At 39.0% G+C, this 17,554-nt stretch overlaps 2 long non-coding RNA genes across 2 annotated transcripts; one reads left to right on the top strand and one right to left on the bottom strand.

The window, feature by feature from the left end:
- Window positions 1–3,732: 3,732 nt before the first annotated feature.
- Window positions 3,733–11,632, bottom strand: LOC141397292 (uncharacterized). The gene is made up of 3 exons (XR_012411352.1): window positions 10,728–11,632; window positions 4,969–5,187; window positions 3,733–4,903 (listed from the first exon to the last, which is right to left on the bottom strand). It is a non-coding gene; the product is annotated as an uncharacterized lncRNA (long non-coding RNA).
- An 84-nt stretch (window positions 11,633–11,716) lies between these two features.
- LOC141396448 (uncharacterized) lies at window positions 11,717–12,543 on the top strand. The gene is made up of 3 exons (XR_012411161.1): window positions 11,717–12,106; window positions 12,176–12,262; window positions 12,334–12,543. It is a non-coding gene; the product is annotated as an uncharacterized lncRNA (long non-coding RNA).
- Window positions 12,544–17,554: the final 5,011 nt, after the last annotated feature.

The raw sequence follows: 17,554 nt of genomic DNA, 5'->3' as shown, positions 1-17,554 counted from the left end.
AAGATTAATGTATAATCCGTATGAATTACTTATCTCGTTGAGGGAACTTAAGAGACTTTGGAGTCCAACTAAAGAACTCGCTATTATCATGGTGTCATCAGCGTATCGAATATTGTTAATGAATTGTCCATGTATTTGTATCCCAATCCTTTTTCCTTCTACGCATTCTCGAAATATTTGTTCAGCATATACATTAAACAATAATGGTGAAAGTATACACCCCTGTCGAACACCTTTTGATATTACTACTTCATCTGTAGTTTCACCGGATACTTCTACTGATGCTGTCTGGTTCCAGTATAGATTTTTTATGCATCTTATGTCATTGTTTTCAATGCCTATGGATGTCAGAATTTCCATTAGCTTGTCGTGTTTAACAGTGTCAAAAGCCTTTTCATAGTCTACAAAACACATAAATACGTCTTTTTGGACATCGCGACACTTTTGGATTAGCACTTGAACACCAACTAGTGCTTCTCGAGTTCCCATTCCCTCTTTAAATCCAAATTGCGTTTCTCCCATTGCTGCCTCGCATCTGGGGTATATTCTTTTGTGAATTATACGTAGGAATACTTTTAAGGCGTGGCTCATTAGGCTAATTAATCTATAATCGTTGCACTTTCTGGCGTTTGCTTTCTTTGGTATGGGGACAAATGTAGATTTCAACCAATCTCGCGGATATTGTCCTGTCTCGTATATATTATTGAACAGTTTCACAAACAATTGTATATTGTTTTCATCGATTAATTTGAGCATTTCGGCGGGAATTTCATCTGGACCAACGGCTTTTTTGTCCTTTAACGATTTTACTGCATATATGACTTCTTCTTTGGTAATAGGATTTACACTTACGAGAGAATTTTCGTTTATGTCAGAGTTTTCATTACGATCACAATCTGATCTTTCATGATCTGTAAATAGTTTTAATATGTATTCTTTCCATATTTGCTTTCTTTGCGAGATTTCAAAAACGGCTTGGTTATTATCATCAAAGAGTATAGATGGAGGTTTCCGTTTGTATATTCCGGCTGTTTCTTTCAGCTTTTTGTGCATATTAAAGTCGTCGTGGAGTGTTTGTAGGGCTTCAATCTCTTCACATTTTCGTTTGAGTTGTTCATTTTTTGCGATACGCGTTGCGATTCTTATTTCTTTGTTGATTTCCCAATATCTTTCGAAGTTTATGTTTTTACATCTTTTTCTTTCTGATCGAAGTTCTCTTATCTCATCAGTCATCCATTCTGCGTATGTTGGTGTTGGATCTTTTTTTTAGAGCACTTCTCATAGTAGTTTTAATACTATCCTTAACATCATTCCATACAGTTTCTACTCCATCTTGATGAATTCTTCTAAGGTCTGCGTTTATTGTATCCGTAAGTGCTTGTTTAATTGTCGGGTTGCTCAACTTATTGAAATCGGGTTTCGATACTTGCTTTTTGCGCTTAATTGTTGCAAGTTTTGTCCGAACATTTGCCATAAGAAGGTTATGATCTGATGGTATATCCGCTCCAGGATATGTAGAGCATTTTGTTATACAGGAACTAAAACGTCTGTTGATCAGAATGTAATCTATTTGGTTACGAACCACATTGGTTCTATGGTCCTGTGGGGATTTCCAAGTATATAATCTTCTTGGGTGGAGTTGAAATAGCGTATTTGATATTATAAAATTGTGTTCTTGACAGAACTGAACGAGTCTATCTCCCCTTTCGTTTCTTTCCCCCAAGCCATGTTTTCCCGTGACGCCAGCTACATGCTCATTGCCAACTTTAGCATTGAAGTCACCCTGTATGATGGTCAATTCGTGGGGTTTTGTCATTTTCAAAAGTTTTCCTATGTCGTCGTAGAATTTTTCAACTTCATCTGAACTCTCATCACATGTGGGTGCATAGACTTGGATTATATTCATGTTTATTGGTCTTCCCTTTATTTTTACCATCATTGTTCTTTCAGACATTGGGACATATCCAGATTCACAGTTAGCTATATGGTTCTTCATTATAATGCCCACACCTTTTCTATGTACACCGTTTAGGTTTCCAGAGTGGTACACTCTTGTATTTTCGTATCTAAAATCTCCACAACCTGTCCACCAAGTTTCGCTGACTCCAAGAATGTCCATGTTTAATCTATTCATTTCACATACCGCATTGTTGAGTTTCCCAGCTTCATATAAGCTTCTAACATTCCATGTTCCAATATTTAGTTTATGTTTTGTTTTACCTCCGGGGATTCTTAGCACCCTCATTTCGCCGGAGACTGAGGGCCATTCATTCTGTGTTGTGTTGTTCATTGTATGATTTTCAAGGGAAGTTACTTCAGTGGTTTCCCGTTTCCTTCTGAAGGATTTAAAGTTTTCCATCTTGTTTGCAGCCGCTCCTCATGGAGTTCAGACGCTGTTTGCTGCCGCTTCACCTGAAGACAGACGCAGCCACCTGTTGGTCCACGAGACGTATTTGATTTCCGTCTTACCACCCATATCTGGGAAGCATTCCCCTATCCGCCACCTGGGGACGCGCCCTATAGGGGTTACAGGTTCCCCGTAGGGGAAGGAAGGTTAACCCGACAAAAACCTATAATATAAACAGGCTATTAGTGGGAAAATATAATTAAATAATTTTTACATTTCGGGTAGGCTGGCCGAATCCGATATTGTGTCCGTCAATCCCTGGAGGAAAGCGAGTGAACTAAAAATAACCAAGACAGAACCCATCCAATTAAGGTAGGAAACAGTTTTACCAATACGATAATACGAGCTTCCCTACTGCCATCTAGGGAGCACGCACCACAAATCATATCAATACGATCCACTCAACCGTGAATCAGCACCAGGCAACAATTTATTCAGGACACCTAACTTGTCATATTGGGACACGTAGTCCAGACAACCTTCTTTTGATATTGTGTCCGAAAGTTCCAAAAAAGCCATATATGGACGTATCAAACAATACAGTCAAATCCAATTAATAATCTGTGTGGATGGTAATGCCACAGAATTGTTCCAACAAAGTGATGAAAACATAAGGATTATAAGCGAATTGAAGAAAATCGAATGTCCATTACCTATACCCTAATTTTGGCCGCTGCTGGCATAATTACCTCCATATTTATCGAAACTAAATTATTCTTATCCGATATATATGATCATTTATTTACTCATTTAAACCTTTAATGACATTTATAACGTTTATATTGATTTTAAATTCATATTGAGTTTTTGGATACTATTTTTTTATTTAGCTGTTATTTCATTAGTCATTTCATTCCGTCTTGTATGGACATTGATAACTTTCATCATAATTTAATATCCAGGTTTATGAATGTTTATATTTATGTGTATGTAACATCCTGTTTTTTTTTTGTTTCAACTTTCAAAAAGGTGAAAAGCATAATTATTAATACCCCTTTTATCAACCAAAAAGAGCTCTTTTAGGGAGTATTAGGGTGGACTGGTAAAATAGTCAAGAAAAAAAAACGATATTGCGCATACTATATGCTTTCTGTTTGAAGGTTGTTTTCATTGTTGTGGAGATTTTTGTATCTTTAATTAAAACAATACATTTCCAGACATTAATTGATTTATTTCATTTGGTCACTAGACCTGTCGTTTGAATAATATGAACTGGCAAAAGCCACTATATTCCAATTTTTGGTAAAAACAAAAAGAGACAGTTTTATTTTTATTTTAAATTTATCTTTATTTTTTTTTTTAGTTTATTTTTTTTATATTCCTTGTTTGATTTAATTTATATGTATTGCATTGTATTTGAACAATAAAACTGATTTTGTATTAGGATTAGTATAGATTATAATAAAAAATGACTTGATATTATGATTAACAAAACAAATATGATGTGTTAGATTTGAGTGGGAAGGATTAACGACGAGGTAAGTGATGTGATGTGGGCGGGTAATGGGGTCACATAGGGGAAGAAAGGATAATGTGATCTAGGTTGGGTGGGCAGATTCCAAGCCATCGGTTTCGGGTTTCCAGAGGGTGGTGAAACATCTTGTTGTTAGTGTTGTTGTTTGTATAGTGTTACCTTTGTATAGACTGTTCCGTGCCTCAGGATGGGATGTCAGGGTTGGGACTTACACCCGAGGGAAAAAAGACTGTGTTGGCCGGAGTCCGATTGGTACCGCTCCCCATACCGAATGTAGGCCCACGTAACAATATGGCGCCCAAGAAAATGTTTAGAATTTGTTAGTGTATGTCACCGAAACGCTAGGAAATAGCCCAATAGAGCATTATCAATAGACCCACTTTTCCAGCCGAAGTTAAATCCGACGGAGGATATCATGTCATATCCATTCTGGACAATGAGCTAGAATGTTGTATGGAATGGTATACTCTGGAGGGTCGCGACTGAGGCACAGGAACGACTTATTCAAACCCAAAATACGTATTATCCTACAGGGCACGATGGGACCTACAGGTAGTTGTAATGTATGTTTTGGGAATGTTACAAATGTTAGTTTCAGCTTGGTATTTTTATGTGAACCGACCCAATATGTGGATAGCCACTCTAGAGCACTTCTAGGGATGTAGTATCATACAAAGTTGAGTCGAATGATAGGGTCGCGAAGTCGACATATCAGGTCATATATAAATAGTATAATTTTTTGTTCAAAATTTGTGTTAGTCTGTTTTATGTATCACCACCATTGGAAACCACGTTTGAAGGCTAGAGATCACCGCACACATCACATCTCGTCAATAATCCTCCTATAAAGATATATAATTGAAAAGAAACAGAGTTTAGAAATAGAAAATATACTTAGTAGGAAGATAGAAAGTGACTTAAACCCACTTTTGAATAGATTCCAATTACGTTTTTTTTAACTTCTGGTACTGGAAAGGTAATGAGTGCAGGAACTCGGTCAAAGAGCAGGAAAAGGGATAGACCTACGGTGTTTGATATTAATAGATCTATTATTATTGACAATAAAAAGAAAAGAGACGATACTAACCAAGAAATGGAAGAATCGGAAGGAAGTAATCCTACAAATGATGGCCAGATTAGGGACTTATCCCGCACAATCAATGTTAATTCACCCATTTCCAACTCCTTGGGACCCGTCTTCCTCCAGGGTCTTGCGGGAGGTCCACAATCAGCAAACAATGCAGCAGGTAAGGGACCCCAAAACCAAGACGTGGGAGATCGTCTCATAGAAGATAAGATAAAAGATCTGAAAGATGAAATGGATGAGATAAGGAGATCATTAATAGAGTTAACAAAGGCAGTAACGGAGGGAAATAATAGGGCAGGAAATGAGAGAAAATCTGGAGGAGAAAATAGGCCAGTAGGAAACGGCACTCCGATAGAACAACCTGTCGGGAACAATGGTAACTCAACATCCTTGATCCCACTAGCTTCTCAAACACCTTTACAGGGAAACATTAGGGGAACCGAGACCCACAATAGGGATCTAAATTCCGAAGTTCCGACATCTTCCAATGCATTGGCCGTACCGGAAATTCCTCAGAATAACCCCATGGGACCACAATCTCTTAATAGGAATCATCAGTCGCAAACAAATGCAAATATTAATCGCCAGGCTCCATTTGACCCAAAAACCAGTGTCAGGATAAACAAATTCGGTCTAAAATTTGATGGCAGCTCAACAGGGCTGGGAGTAGAAGAATTTGTTTATCGTCTCGAATATTTTAAGAAGCAATTAGAGTTGCGTCGTTCATGAACGAACCGGCTCAAAGGAACGATTCCGTGAAAAGAACGAACGGATCCGTATCCAGCTCATTCTTTTATATCGTTCATTTAGATCCCCGATGGACGAGTCATTGCTGCTTACAAAATTAGCAGCATTGGTTTTGCAGTCAAACTCTAAACAAACGCTGCGTTAGCTGAAGCAGCACAAATTTCCACACAAAACAAACAATGATTCAGAGAGCTACTCTCGCTCAGTAACTCACCTCATTCAGTAGCACATCTCGGTCATATCTTTCTTTTGCATCATTCGTTCATCTGGTTCTTTCATATCAAAACCACCACCACTACGTTCAGAAACAAAACCACCCCCATTAGCACACAAACAAGCAAGTAACACAACAGTTGTGTCATTCGTGAACGAACATTTTCAAAAGAACGATTCGGTGAAAAGAACGACGGAGTCATATGCAGCAGAGAACGAAAGACTTCAAAAGAAAAAAATACAGTCAAATGTATTGTTGAACGAAAAAGAGCCAACGAACGAAGTAAACGACCCGGATCTTTTTGGTGAACGGAATGAAAAAGATCGATCCGCTCAATGAACGAGATTGCCCAACACTAGAAGCAATATGATATTCCTTGGTCGGAGGTAATCCGTGACTTCCCACTTCTGTTGTCAGGACGTGCGGAATCCTGGTATTGGTTGTTCCAAAAGACAAATAAACACCATGATTGGGAACATCTCAAATTTAGCCTATTGAACCAATATCAGAGTTCCAAGTCGAATTTCGAAATTGTTACCGAACTGGTTCAACGTAAACAACAACCCAATGAGACCATTGACAATTTCTTCCACACTATGGGTCAGATTAGAACCAAACTTGTCCAGCCGATTTCAGATTACGACATGATTAAGATCCTGAAAAGGAATATAAGGGAGAACATTAGTAGAATCGTGTACCCAATCCCAGTGAGTTCGGTAGAACATCTAAGGATTGAATGTAATGAGGGGGAAAAGATTTTCCTTAGGCGTGATAATAGGGTTGTTCTTCCACCAAATCGTCCCATAAGGCAGGTTAACGAAGTCAACGTCGACTTCCATGAATGTCCATATGATAACTATGGAATGGGAAACGATATTGGAGAAGTTGATGCTATACAAATGGGAAGGAAACCTAACGCCAATATTACATGTTGGAATTGCAATAAACCTGGCGATGTATTCCGAGACTGCGACGCAGCAGAGAGGGCATTGTTCTGCTACAAATGCGGCAATCCAGGCACGAAAACGCCGAAATGTAGTATTTGCCAGTCGGGAAACCGCAGCAGGGGCGTGGAGAACAAAGGGGGGCCACGTCCAGCGGAGAACCCCTGAAAGTAACTAAAATTTTAGAAAAGTCTTCAATTCAAACCCCAAATTCAATATTGCAAAATCTATCAGTAGTCAATAATGAGCACTTTAACCCTCAAGTGAGACATTATGTGCCTTTAGAGGTGCGAAAACAAAATTATGAAGAGGCCCGCAACAGAATTATGGGAAATGATAAACTAGCCAATTTTGAGGATTCCAGAATCTATAAGACCCGTAAAAAGTTTAAAGGAAAGAAGAAGGAGATTCAAAAGATAGTGGAATCGGTAAAGAGAATCGATATGATAGACGACAAAAGGGTATATGCCGAAGTAGAAATCCAAGGGATCAAGAAAGTAGGTTTACTCCACACTGGGGCTTCGGTCAGTGTTTTAGGAAAAGGCTGCCGAGAGTTTGTGGAGTTAATTCAGGTAGATTTAAGACCCGTATTTACCACGGTCAAAACCGCAGCTGGTCACCAGCATAGAATATTAGGAAAGGTGAGCTTGCCCATTAAATATAAAAATATAATTCAAGAACTGGATTTTTATCTCTGTCCAGATTTGGAACAGGAGGTATATCTAGGAGTGGATTTCTGGAAGGAGTATAATTTAGCACCGGAAGTTATTGGGGTTGATGAAATAAACATAGAAAAACTACAAAAGGACATAGTAGATGATGAACCATATAAATTGAATCCCCATGAACTGTCGCCAGAACAAAAGAAAAGATTAGATGATGTCATTAGGAACTTTGATACGTTTGAGGAAAAGGGTCTTGGCAAAACAAATTTAGAAAAGCATTCGATCAAACTGATCGAAGGGGCAGAACCTGTAAAGGATCGCCATTATCCTTTGTCCCCGGCGGTTCAGGCGATTGTATATGAAGAGGTTGACAGTATGCTCCGGCTAAACGTAATTGAAGAGTCGGAAAGTCCATGGAGCAATAGAACGACAGTGGTCAGGAAACCTGGCAAAAATAGATTTTGTTTGGACGCTAGGAAGTTAAATAAACTGACCGTTAAAGATGCATACCCTCTTCAAAACATCGATGGCATTCTGAGTAGAATAGATGAGACCTATTTCATTAGTAGCGTCGATTTGAAATTCGCCTTTTGGCAAATTGAACTCGACGACGATAGCAAAGCCTGCACTGCGTTTACAGTTCCTGGACGGCCATTATACCAGTTCAGGGTAATGCCGTTCGGGCTCTGTAACGCAGCGCAGCGCTTATGCCGGTTAATGGACAAGGTCATTCCTCAGCGTCTCAGAGAAAATGTTTTTATGTATCTAGATGACCTTCTAGTAATCTCGAGCGACTTTGAAGAACACTTAAGACTTCTAAATGAAGTCGCGGTGTGTCTCAAAAAAGCAAACTTGACCATAGGGATGAAAAAGTCTCAATTCTGCTTTAAAGAATTAAAATATTTAGGGTTCATCATAGGACAAGGCAGGCTGAAAACGGACCCAGATAAGGTCAAGGCTATAAGGAACATTAAAATACCTCGTAATCCTCGAGAGGTGAGAAGTTTCCTTGGAACCGCGGGCTGGTACCGCCGGTTCATCAAGGACTTCGCCACCTTATCTGCACCCTTAACGGATACCCTTATGAAAAACAAGAAGTTTGAGATGGGCGAGGAAGCCATAAAAGCGTTTGATAATCTGAAGAAGGCCCTCACATCTGCTCCTGTGCTCCGCCACCCAGATTTTTCAAAACATTTCTATATTCAGTGCGATGCATCCGAGTATGGTATAGGGGCTGTTCTATACCAACTTAATGATAAGGAGGAGGAACACCCTATTGCCTTTTACTCGCAGAAGCTTAACTCGTGTCAACGCAATTACAGCGTGACCGAGAAGGAATGCTTGGCAGCGGTAATGGCAATAAGGAAGTTCCGGCCATACGTGGAAATGATGCCGTTTACGGTAATCACAGATCATGCGTCACTGAAATGGTTAATGTCTTTGAAGGATTTGAGTGGTCGGCTAGCTCGATGGTCCCTTCAACTTCAGTCATACAATTTCGACATCATGCATAGAAAAGGGTCCGAAAATGTGGTAGCCGATATGTTATCTAGAGCCCCCACCGAAGAGCATATCGAGGAACTTAATATATCCGATTATCTTGACTTTGAAACCGTTGAGTTTGAAAGTGAGGAATATCTTGACTTGATAAAAACTGTCCAAGAAAACTCGGAAAAATTGCCTGACATCAAGTTAGAAAACGGCATGATTTTTAAAAAACATCTTCCAAATCAAGATTGTGATGAAGATATAAGATGGAAATTATGGATCCCGAGTGGTATTACCCACGAAATCATAGACCAAACGCATAAATCTCCTACGTCTTGTCATGGAGGTATCGCTAAAACCCTTGAAAAACTAAAAAGATTCTTTTATTGGCCAAACATGGCAACCCAAGTTAGAGAATATATTCGAAATTGTCAAATATGCAAAGAGGTGAAGTCTAGTAACCAACATCTTATGCCCCAAATAGGAAAAGAGGTGACAACTGATCGCCCTTTTCAGAAAATATACATCGATTTTCTTGGAAAATATCCTAGATCGAAAAAAGGCAATGCATATATTTTTATAGTGGTTGATCATTTTTCTAAATTTACGTTTTTAAAGGCCATGAAGGATGCCACGACTGCCAACGTAATAAAATTTCTAGTAGAAGAAATATATCACAAATTTGGTGTCCCCGAAGTCATACATAGCGACAATGGGGCCCAATTCACTTCCAAAGCTTTTCAAGAAATGACTAAACGGTATAAAATTAAACATTTAAAGACAGCTTTCTATTCCCCGCAATCCAATGCGTCGGAACGGGTGAATCAGTCCGTCATCACGGCGATAAGAACCTATCTAGACGAGGACCAACGGGAATGGGATCTTTATCTTTCTGAGATCGAATGTGCTTTACGTAACTCTGTGCACTCTGCAACGGGAGTCTCACCATTCTTCGCCTTATTCGGATTCCATATGTTTTCCAGTGGCCAGGATTACCATCTGGCCCGGAAACTTATGTCGATGACGGATCACGAGGTGAAAGAGTTGCAGAGGCCGGAGAAACTGGAGTTATTAAGAGGCAAAATTAAAGAAAACCTACATAAAGCATACTCAAGGAGCTCAGAAAGGTACAACAAGAGGGCAAGAGTGGTAAAATTTATACCAGGACAAGAGGTATACCGTCGAAATATCGTCCAATCCGACTTTTCGAAAAATGTGAACGCAAAATTCTGTAAAAAGTTCATCAAATGTCGGATTGTAAAGCCCGTAGGTAATAACATGTATGAGCTGGAAAACCTTAATGGAAGCCCAATTGGAATATATCACGTGAAGGATATAAAATCGTAATGAATGCAATATAGAAACTAAACTGTGATACAATTAGGATAAACATCAATGTTTGTGACGTCCTAATAGTAGTAAGTTTAGCTTTATAGTGCAATATAACGATTTTCTATCTGTGATATTCAAGTACCTGATGTTTTGATGTTCGTATTGTCCCAATTTTACACCTAACCGATTATACACCCACTCATTTATACATCCACCTATTTATACCCCCTATCAATTATACCCCTACCCTATGCTACAATCCTTTGACTATAAACCTCCTCGATTTTTACTTTTAGCCGATTCTACAACTTACATATTTTACACCATAACCGATCGTATACAAACATAACTCATACACACATAACTCACCATCGTATTTCCCAGACGGTGATAACTCTCTAGGCGTAGATTAAATCCGACAGGCCAGCTAGTTTGTGGTCCATTATACTAAACCCCCTGAAATTATAACAAGATCACACCAAGTAACTGGAAGTTGGCCTAGAGTAATAAGTCATACTTCCCTAAATTGATTGCCCGGCTATTTCTCAGGGTGTGGGAGTTCCCCACGTTGGGTTCCCATCTAAATCAATAAGTAGGCCCGTCGCACACCATCACTTCCGGCATGCTTTGTCAGTGTAGGTGTTTTGTTGCGGGGCCCTGATGAACCGAAGTCCGTACCTGTACCCAAAAAAAATTTTTGCGTGGGGGTACCTTAAGGCGAGACCTTTCTGCCCTGGTGGAGGTCTCAAAAACCACATAAAAAATAGTTAGCCCACAATTATGATGAAGTGGAGCGAAGGGCGAGATAAATTATGCCACCTTGGAGCACTCTCTAAGGGTAACTACACGGATGCTAGGTGTAGTTAGCCATGCTGCAGGTGGCCAATGTTTGTTGGTGGAAAAGTGGTGTGGGCCACGAATATCTGGGTGGCGGTTATTTATTTACATGCCTCATTGGTGGGGAGGACAATATTTATGGGGTTTTGGTCAGCCCAGGATGTCGATGTGCTGTTTGCAATGCCTGGGTATGCTAGGCCAGGTCATTGCAAACAATTTCCTCATGTGATGGAAATGCACGAGTTCCTTCCTCTATCAGTGGACTAGCATACCTTTCCAAGGAATCATATGCTGATCCACTGAGAGTTTGGGTGGGCTCGTGCAGATTACCACAAGAGAAAATCCTGAAATTAAAAGAAAAAAATAGATTAGTAAAATGTAAAATACAAAAAGTGAGGAACGATACAAACCACACAGCCTCTGTCTTTATAAATAAATGTCAGCTGATGATAAGCTGTCAAGTAGTGGCATTCACTTGGAGCTAATGACATACGAATAGGTGGTGCCAAGTTGGATAAAGGTAGACGTACGGCAATACCGACCATGGGCAATACCGAATCTCTTAAATAACAGTGGAGAGGAAAACGATGCTCTTAATATTTTTGAGTGCAAAATTAGGAATTGTTTGAATATTTTAAGAAAGGGACAATTAGTGGTTTATAAAAAAGGGATGGCGAAACCTTTTTGGGTAAAATGTCGATCCTTGGAAAGCTGCCATTGCTATAGAGAGGTTATAAAAGAGAGTTTTTGAAGGGAAAATTTCAGTTTGTAAAATGGTGCTGGTGAGGAAACCTCTTAGATCTTCAAAGTAAACGATTTTTGAATTAGTGAAAAACAAGTTTTTTTTTGGTTAAAAACCTGACAAAACATAGTGACTAAATTGTGATTTGCTCTCGAAAAAGAGAAAAGAGGTAGGAAAAGTGATTTTACGTTAAAAAAAAAGAAACCCTGTGTAATATCATATATAATGTTTTAATTAGGCAAGGAGTGAATGACAGAGATATTGTGGTGAAAAGGTTCTGAGCGTGACACAGAATATAACGTAGATTCCGGCTAATAGTTACAAGGTAAAATTGATTAAACCAATAGTTCACATTAGTGGGAAAATATAATTAAATAATTTTTACATTTCGGGTAGGCTGGCCGAATCCGATATTGTGTCCGTCAATCCCTGGAGGAAAGCGAGTGAACTAAAAATAACCAAGACAGAACCCATCCAATTAAGGTAGGAAACAGTTTTACCAATACGATAATACGAGCTTCCCTACTGCCATCTAGGGAGCACGCACCACAAATCATATCAATACGATCCACTCAACCGTGAATCAGCACCAGGCAACAATTTATTCAGGACACCTAACTTGTCATATTGGGACACGTAGTCCAGACAACCTTCTTTTGATATTGTGTCCGAAAGTTCCAAAAAAGCCATATATGGACGTATCAAACAATACAGTCAAATCCAATTAATAATCTGTGTGGATGGTAATGCCACAGAATTGTTCCAACAAAGTGATGAAAACATAAGGATTATAAGCGAATTGAAGAAAATCGAATGTCCATTACCTATACCCTAATTTTGGCCGCTGCTGGCATAATTACCTCCATATTTATCGAAACTAAATTATTCTTATCCGATATATATGATCATTTATTTACTCATTTAAACCTTTAATGACATTTATAACGTTTATATTGATTTTAAATTCATATTGAGTTTTTGGATACTATTTTTTTATTTAGCTGTTATTTCATTAGTCATTTCATTCCGTCTTGTATGGACATTGATAACTTTCATCATAATTTAATATCCAGGTTTATGAATGTTTATATTTATGTGTATGTAACATCCTGTTTTTTTTTGTTTCAACTTTCAAAAAGGTGAAAAGCATAATTATTAATACCCCTTTTATCAACCAAAAAGAGCTCTTTTAGGGAGTATTAGGGTGGACTGGTAAAATAGTCAAGAAAAAAAAAACGATATTGCGCATACTATATGCTTTCTGTTTGAAGGTTGTTTTCATTGTTGTGGAGATTTTTGTATCTTTAATTAAAACAATACATTTCCAGACATTAATTGATTTATTTCATTTGGTCACTAGACCTGTCGTTTGAATAATATGAACTGGCAAAAGCCACTATATTCCAATTTTTGGTAAAAACAAAAAGAGACAGTTTTATTTTTATTTTAAATTTATCTTTATTTTTTTTTAGTTTATTTTTTTTATATTCCTTGTTTGATTTAATTTATATGTATTGCATTGTATTTGAACAATAAAACTGATTTTGTATTAGGATTAGTATAGATTATAATAAAAAATGACTTGATATTATGATTAACAAAACAAATATGATGTGTTAGATTTGAGTGGGAAGGATTAACGACGAGGTAAGTGATGTGATGTGGGCGGGTAATGGGGTCACATAGGGGAAGAAAGGATAATGTGATCTAGGTTGGGTGGGCAGATTCCAAGCCATCGGTTTCGGGTTTCCAGAGGGTGGTGAAACATCTTGTTGTTAGTGTTGTTGTTTGTATAGTGTTACCTTTGTATAGACTGTTGCGTGCCTCAGGATGGGATGTCAGGGTTGGGACTTACACCCGAGGGAAAAAAGACTGTGTTGGCCGGAGTCCGATTGGTACCGCTCCCCATACCGAATGTAGGCCCACGTAACAATATGGCGCCCAAGAAAATGTTTAGAATTTGTTAGTGTATGTCACCGAAACGCTAGGAAATAGCCCAATAGAGCATTATCAATAGACCCACTTTTCCAGCCGAAGTTAAATCCGACGGAGGATATCATGTCATATCCATTCTGGACAATGAGCTAGAATGTTGTATGGAATGGTATACTCTGGAGGGTCGCGACTGAGGCACAGGAACGACTTATTCAAACCCAAAATACGTATTATCCTACAGGGCACGATGGGACCTACAGGTAGTTGTAATGTATGTTTTGGGAATGTTACAAATGTTAGTTTCAGCTTGGTATTTTTATGTGAACCGACCCAATATGTGGATAGCCACTCTAGAGCACTTCTAGGGATGTAGTATCATACAAAGTTGAGTCGAATGATAGGGTCGCGAAGTCGACATATCAGGTCATATATAAATAGTATAATTTTTTGTTCAAAATTTGTGTTAGTCTGTTTTATGTATCACCACCATTGGAAACCACGTTTGAAGGCTAGAGATCACCGCACACATCACATCTCGTCAATAATCCTCCTATAAAGATATATAATTGAAAAGAAACAGAGTTTAGAAATAGAAAATATACTTAGTAGGAAGATAGAAAGTGACTTAAACCCACTTTTGAATAGATTCCAATTACGTTTTTTTTAACTTCTGGTACTGGAAAGGTAATGAGTGCAGGAACTCGGTCAAGAGCAGGAAAAGGGATAGACCTACGGTGTTTGATATTAATAGATCTATTATTATTGACAATAAAAAGAAAAGAGACGATACTAACCAAGAAATGGAAGAATCGGAAGGAAGTAATCCTACAAATGATGGCCAGATTAGGGACTTATCCCGCACAATCAATGTTAATTCACCCATTTCCAACTCCTTGGGACCCGTCTTCCTCCAGGGTCTTGCGGGAGGTCCACAATCAGCAAACAATGCAGCAGGTAAGGGACCCCAAAACCAAGACGTGGGAGATCGTCTCATAGAAGATAAGATAAAAGATCTGAAAGATGAAATGGATGAGATAAGGAGATCATTAATAGAGTTAACAAAGGCAGTAACGGAGGGAAATAATAGGGCAGGAAATGAGAGAAAATCTGGAGGAGAAAATAGGCCAGTAGGAAACGGCACTCCGATAGAACAACCTGTCGGGAACAATGGTAACTCAACATCCTTGATCCCACTAGCTTCTCAAACACCTTTACAGGGAAACATTAGGGGAACCGAGACCCACAATAGGGATCTAAATTCCGAAGTTCCGACATCTTCCAATGCATTGGCCGTACCGGAAATTCCTCAGAATAACCCCATGGGACCACAATCTCTTAATAGGAATCATCAGTCGCAAACAAATGCAAATATTAATCGCCAGGCTCCATTTGACCCAAAAACCAGTGTCAGGATAAACAAATTCGGTCTAAAATTTGATGGCAGCTCAACAGGGCTGGGAGTAGAAGAATTTGTTTATCGTCTCGAATATTTTAAGAAGCAATATGATATTCCTTGGTCGGAGGTAATCCGTGACTTCCCACTTCTGTTGTCAGGACGTGCGGAATCCTGGTATTGGTTGTTCCAAAAGACAAATAAACACCATGATTGGGAACATCTCAAATTTAGCCTATTGAGCCAATATCAGAGTTCCAAGTCGAATTTCGAAATTGTTACCGAACTGGTTCAACGTAAACAACAACCCAATGAGACCATTGACAATTTCTTCCACACTATGGGTCAGATTAGAACCAAACTTGTCCAGCCGATTTCAGATTACGACATGATTAAGATCCTGAAAAGGAATATAAGGGAGAACATTAGTAGAATCGTGTACCCAATCCCAGTGAGTTCGGTAGAACATCTAAGGATTGAATGTAATGAGGGGGAAAAGATTTTCCTTAGGCGTGATAATAGGGCTGTTCTTCCACCAAATCGTCCCATAAGGCAGGTTAACGAAGTCAACGTCGACTTCCATGAATGTCCATATGATAACTATGGAATGGGAAACGATATTGGAGAAGTTGATGCTATACAAATGGGAAGGAAACCTAACGCCAATATTACATGTTGGAATTGCAATAAACCTGGCGATGTATTCCGAGACTGCGACGCAGCAGAGAGGGCATTGTTCTGCTACAAATGCGGCAATCCAGGCACGAAAACGCCGAAATGTAGTATTTGCCAGTCGGGAAACCGCAGCAGGGGCGTGGAGAACAAAGGGGGCCACGTCCAGCGGAGAACCCCTGAAAGTAACTAAAATTTTAGAAAAGTCTTCAATTCAAACCCCAAATTCAATATTGCAAAATCTATCAGTAGTCAATAATGAGCACTTTAACCCTCAAGTGAGACATTATGTGCCTTTAGAGGTGCGAAAACAAAATTATGAAGAGGCCCGCAACAGAATTATGGGAAATGATAAACTAGCCAATTTTGAGGATTCCAGAATCTATAAGACCCGTAAAAAGTTTAAAGGAAAGAAGAAGGAGATTCAAAAGATAGTGGAATCGGTAAAGAGAATCGATATGATAGACGACAAAAGGGTATATGCCGAAGTAGAAATCCAAGGGATCAAGAAAGTAGGTTTACTCGACACTGGGGCTTCGGTCAGTGTTTTAGGAAAAGGCTGCCGAGAGTTTGTGGAGTTAATTCAGGTAGATTTAAGACCCGTATTTACCACGGTCAAAACCGCAGCTGGTCACCAGCATAGAATATTAGGAAAGGTGAGCTTGCCCATTAAATATAAAAATATAATTCAAGAACTGGATTTTTATCTCTGTCCAGATTTGGAACAGGAGGTATATCTAGGAGTGGATTTCTGGAAGGAGTATAATTTAGCACCGGAAGTTATTGGGGTTGATGAAATAAACATGGAAAAACTACAAAAGGACATAGTAGATGATGAACCATATAAATTGAATCCCCATGAACTGTCGCCAGAACAAAAGAAAAGATTAGATGATGTCATTAGGAACTTTGATACGTTTGAGGAAAAGGGTCTTGGCAAAACAAATTTAGAAAAGCATTCGATCAAACTGATCGAAGGGGCAGAACCTGTAAAGGATCGCCATTATCCTTTGTCCCCGGCGGTTCAGGCGATTGTATATGAAGAGGTTGACAGTATGCTCCGGCTAAACGTAATTGAAGAGTCGGAAAGTCCATGGAGCAATAGAACGACAGTGGTCAGGAAACCTGGCAAAAATAGATTTTGTTTGGACGCTAGGAAGTTAAATAAACTGACCGTTAAAGATGCATACCCTCTTCAAAACATCGATGGCATTCTGAGTAGAATAGATGAGACCTATTTCATTAGTAGCGTCGATTTGAAATTCGCCTTTTGGCAAATTGAACTCGACGACGATAGCAAAGCCTGCACTGCGTTTACAGTTCCTGGACGGCCATTATACCAGTTCAGGGTAATGCCGTTCGGGCTCTGTAACGCAGCGCAGCGCTTATGCCGGTTAATGGACAAGGTCATTCCTCAGCGTCTCAGAGAAAATGTTTTTATGTATCTAGATGACCTTCTAGTAATCTCGAGCGACTTTGAAGAACACTTAAGACTTCTAAATGAAGTCGCGGTGTGTCTCAAAAAAGCAAACTTGACCATAGGGATGAAAAAGTCTCAATTCTGCTTTAAAGAATTAAAATATTTAGGGTTCATCATAGGACAAGGCAGGCTGAAAA

Source organism: Musca autumnalis, unplaced genomic scaffold (genome assembly GCF_047663935.1).
Source record: "Musca autumnalis isolate F117 unplaced genomic scaffold, ASM4766393v1 scaffold_3, whole genome shotgun sequence".
NCBI classification, from domain to species: Eukaryota; Metazoa; Arthropoda; class Insecta; order Diptera; family Muscidae; genus Musca; species Musca autumnalis.
This window is presented reverse-complemented; position numbering and strand designations above follow the sequence as displayed.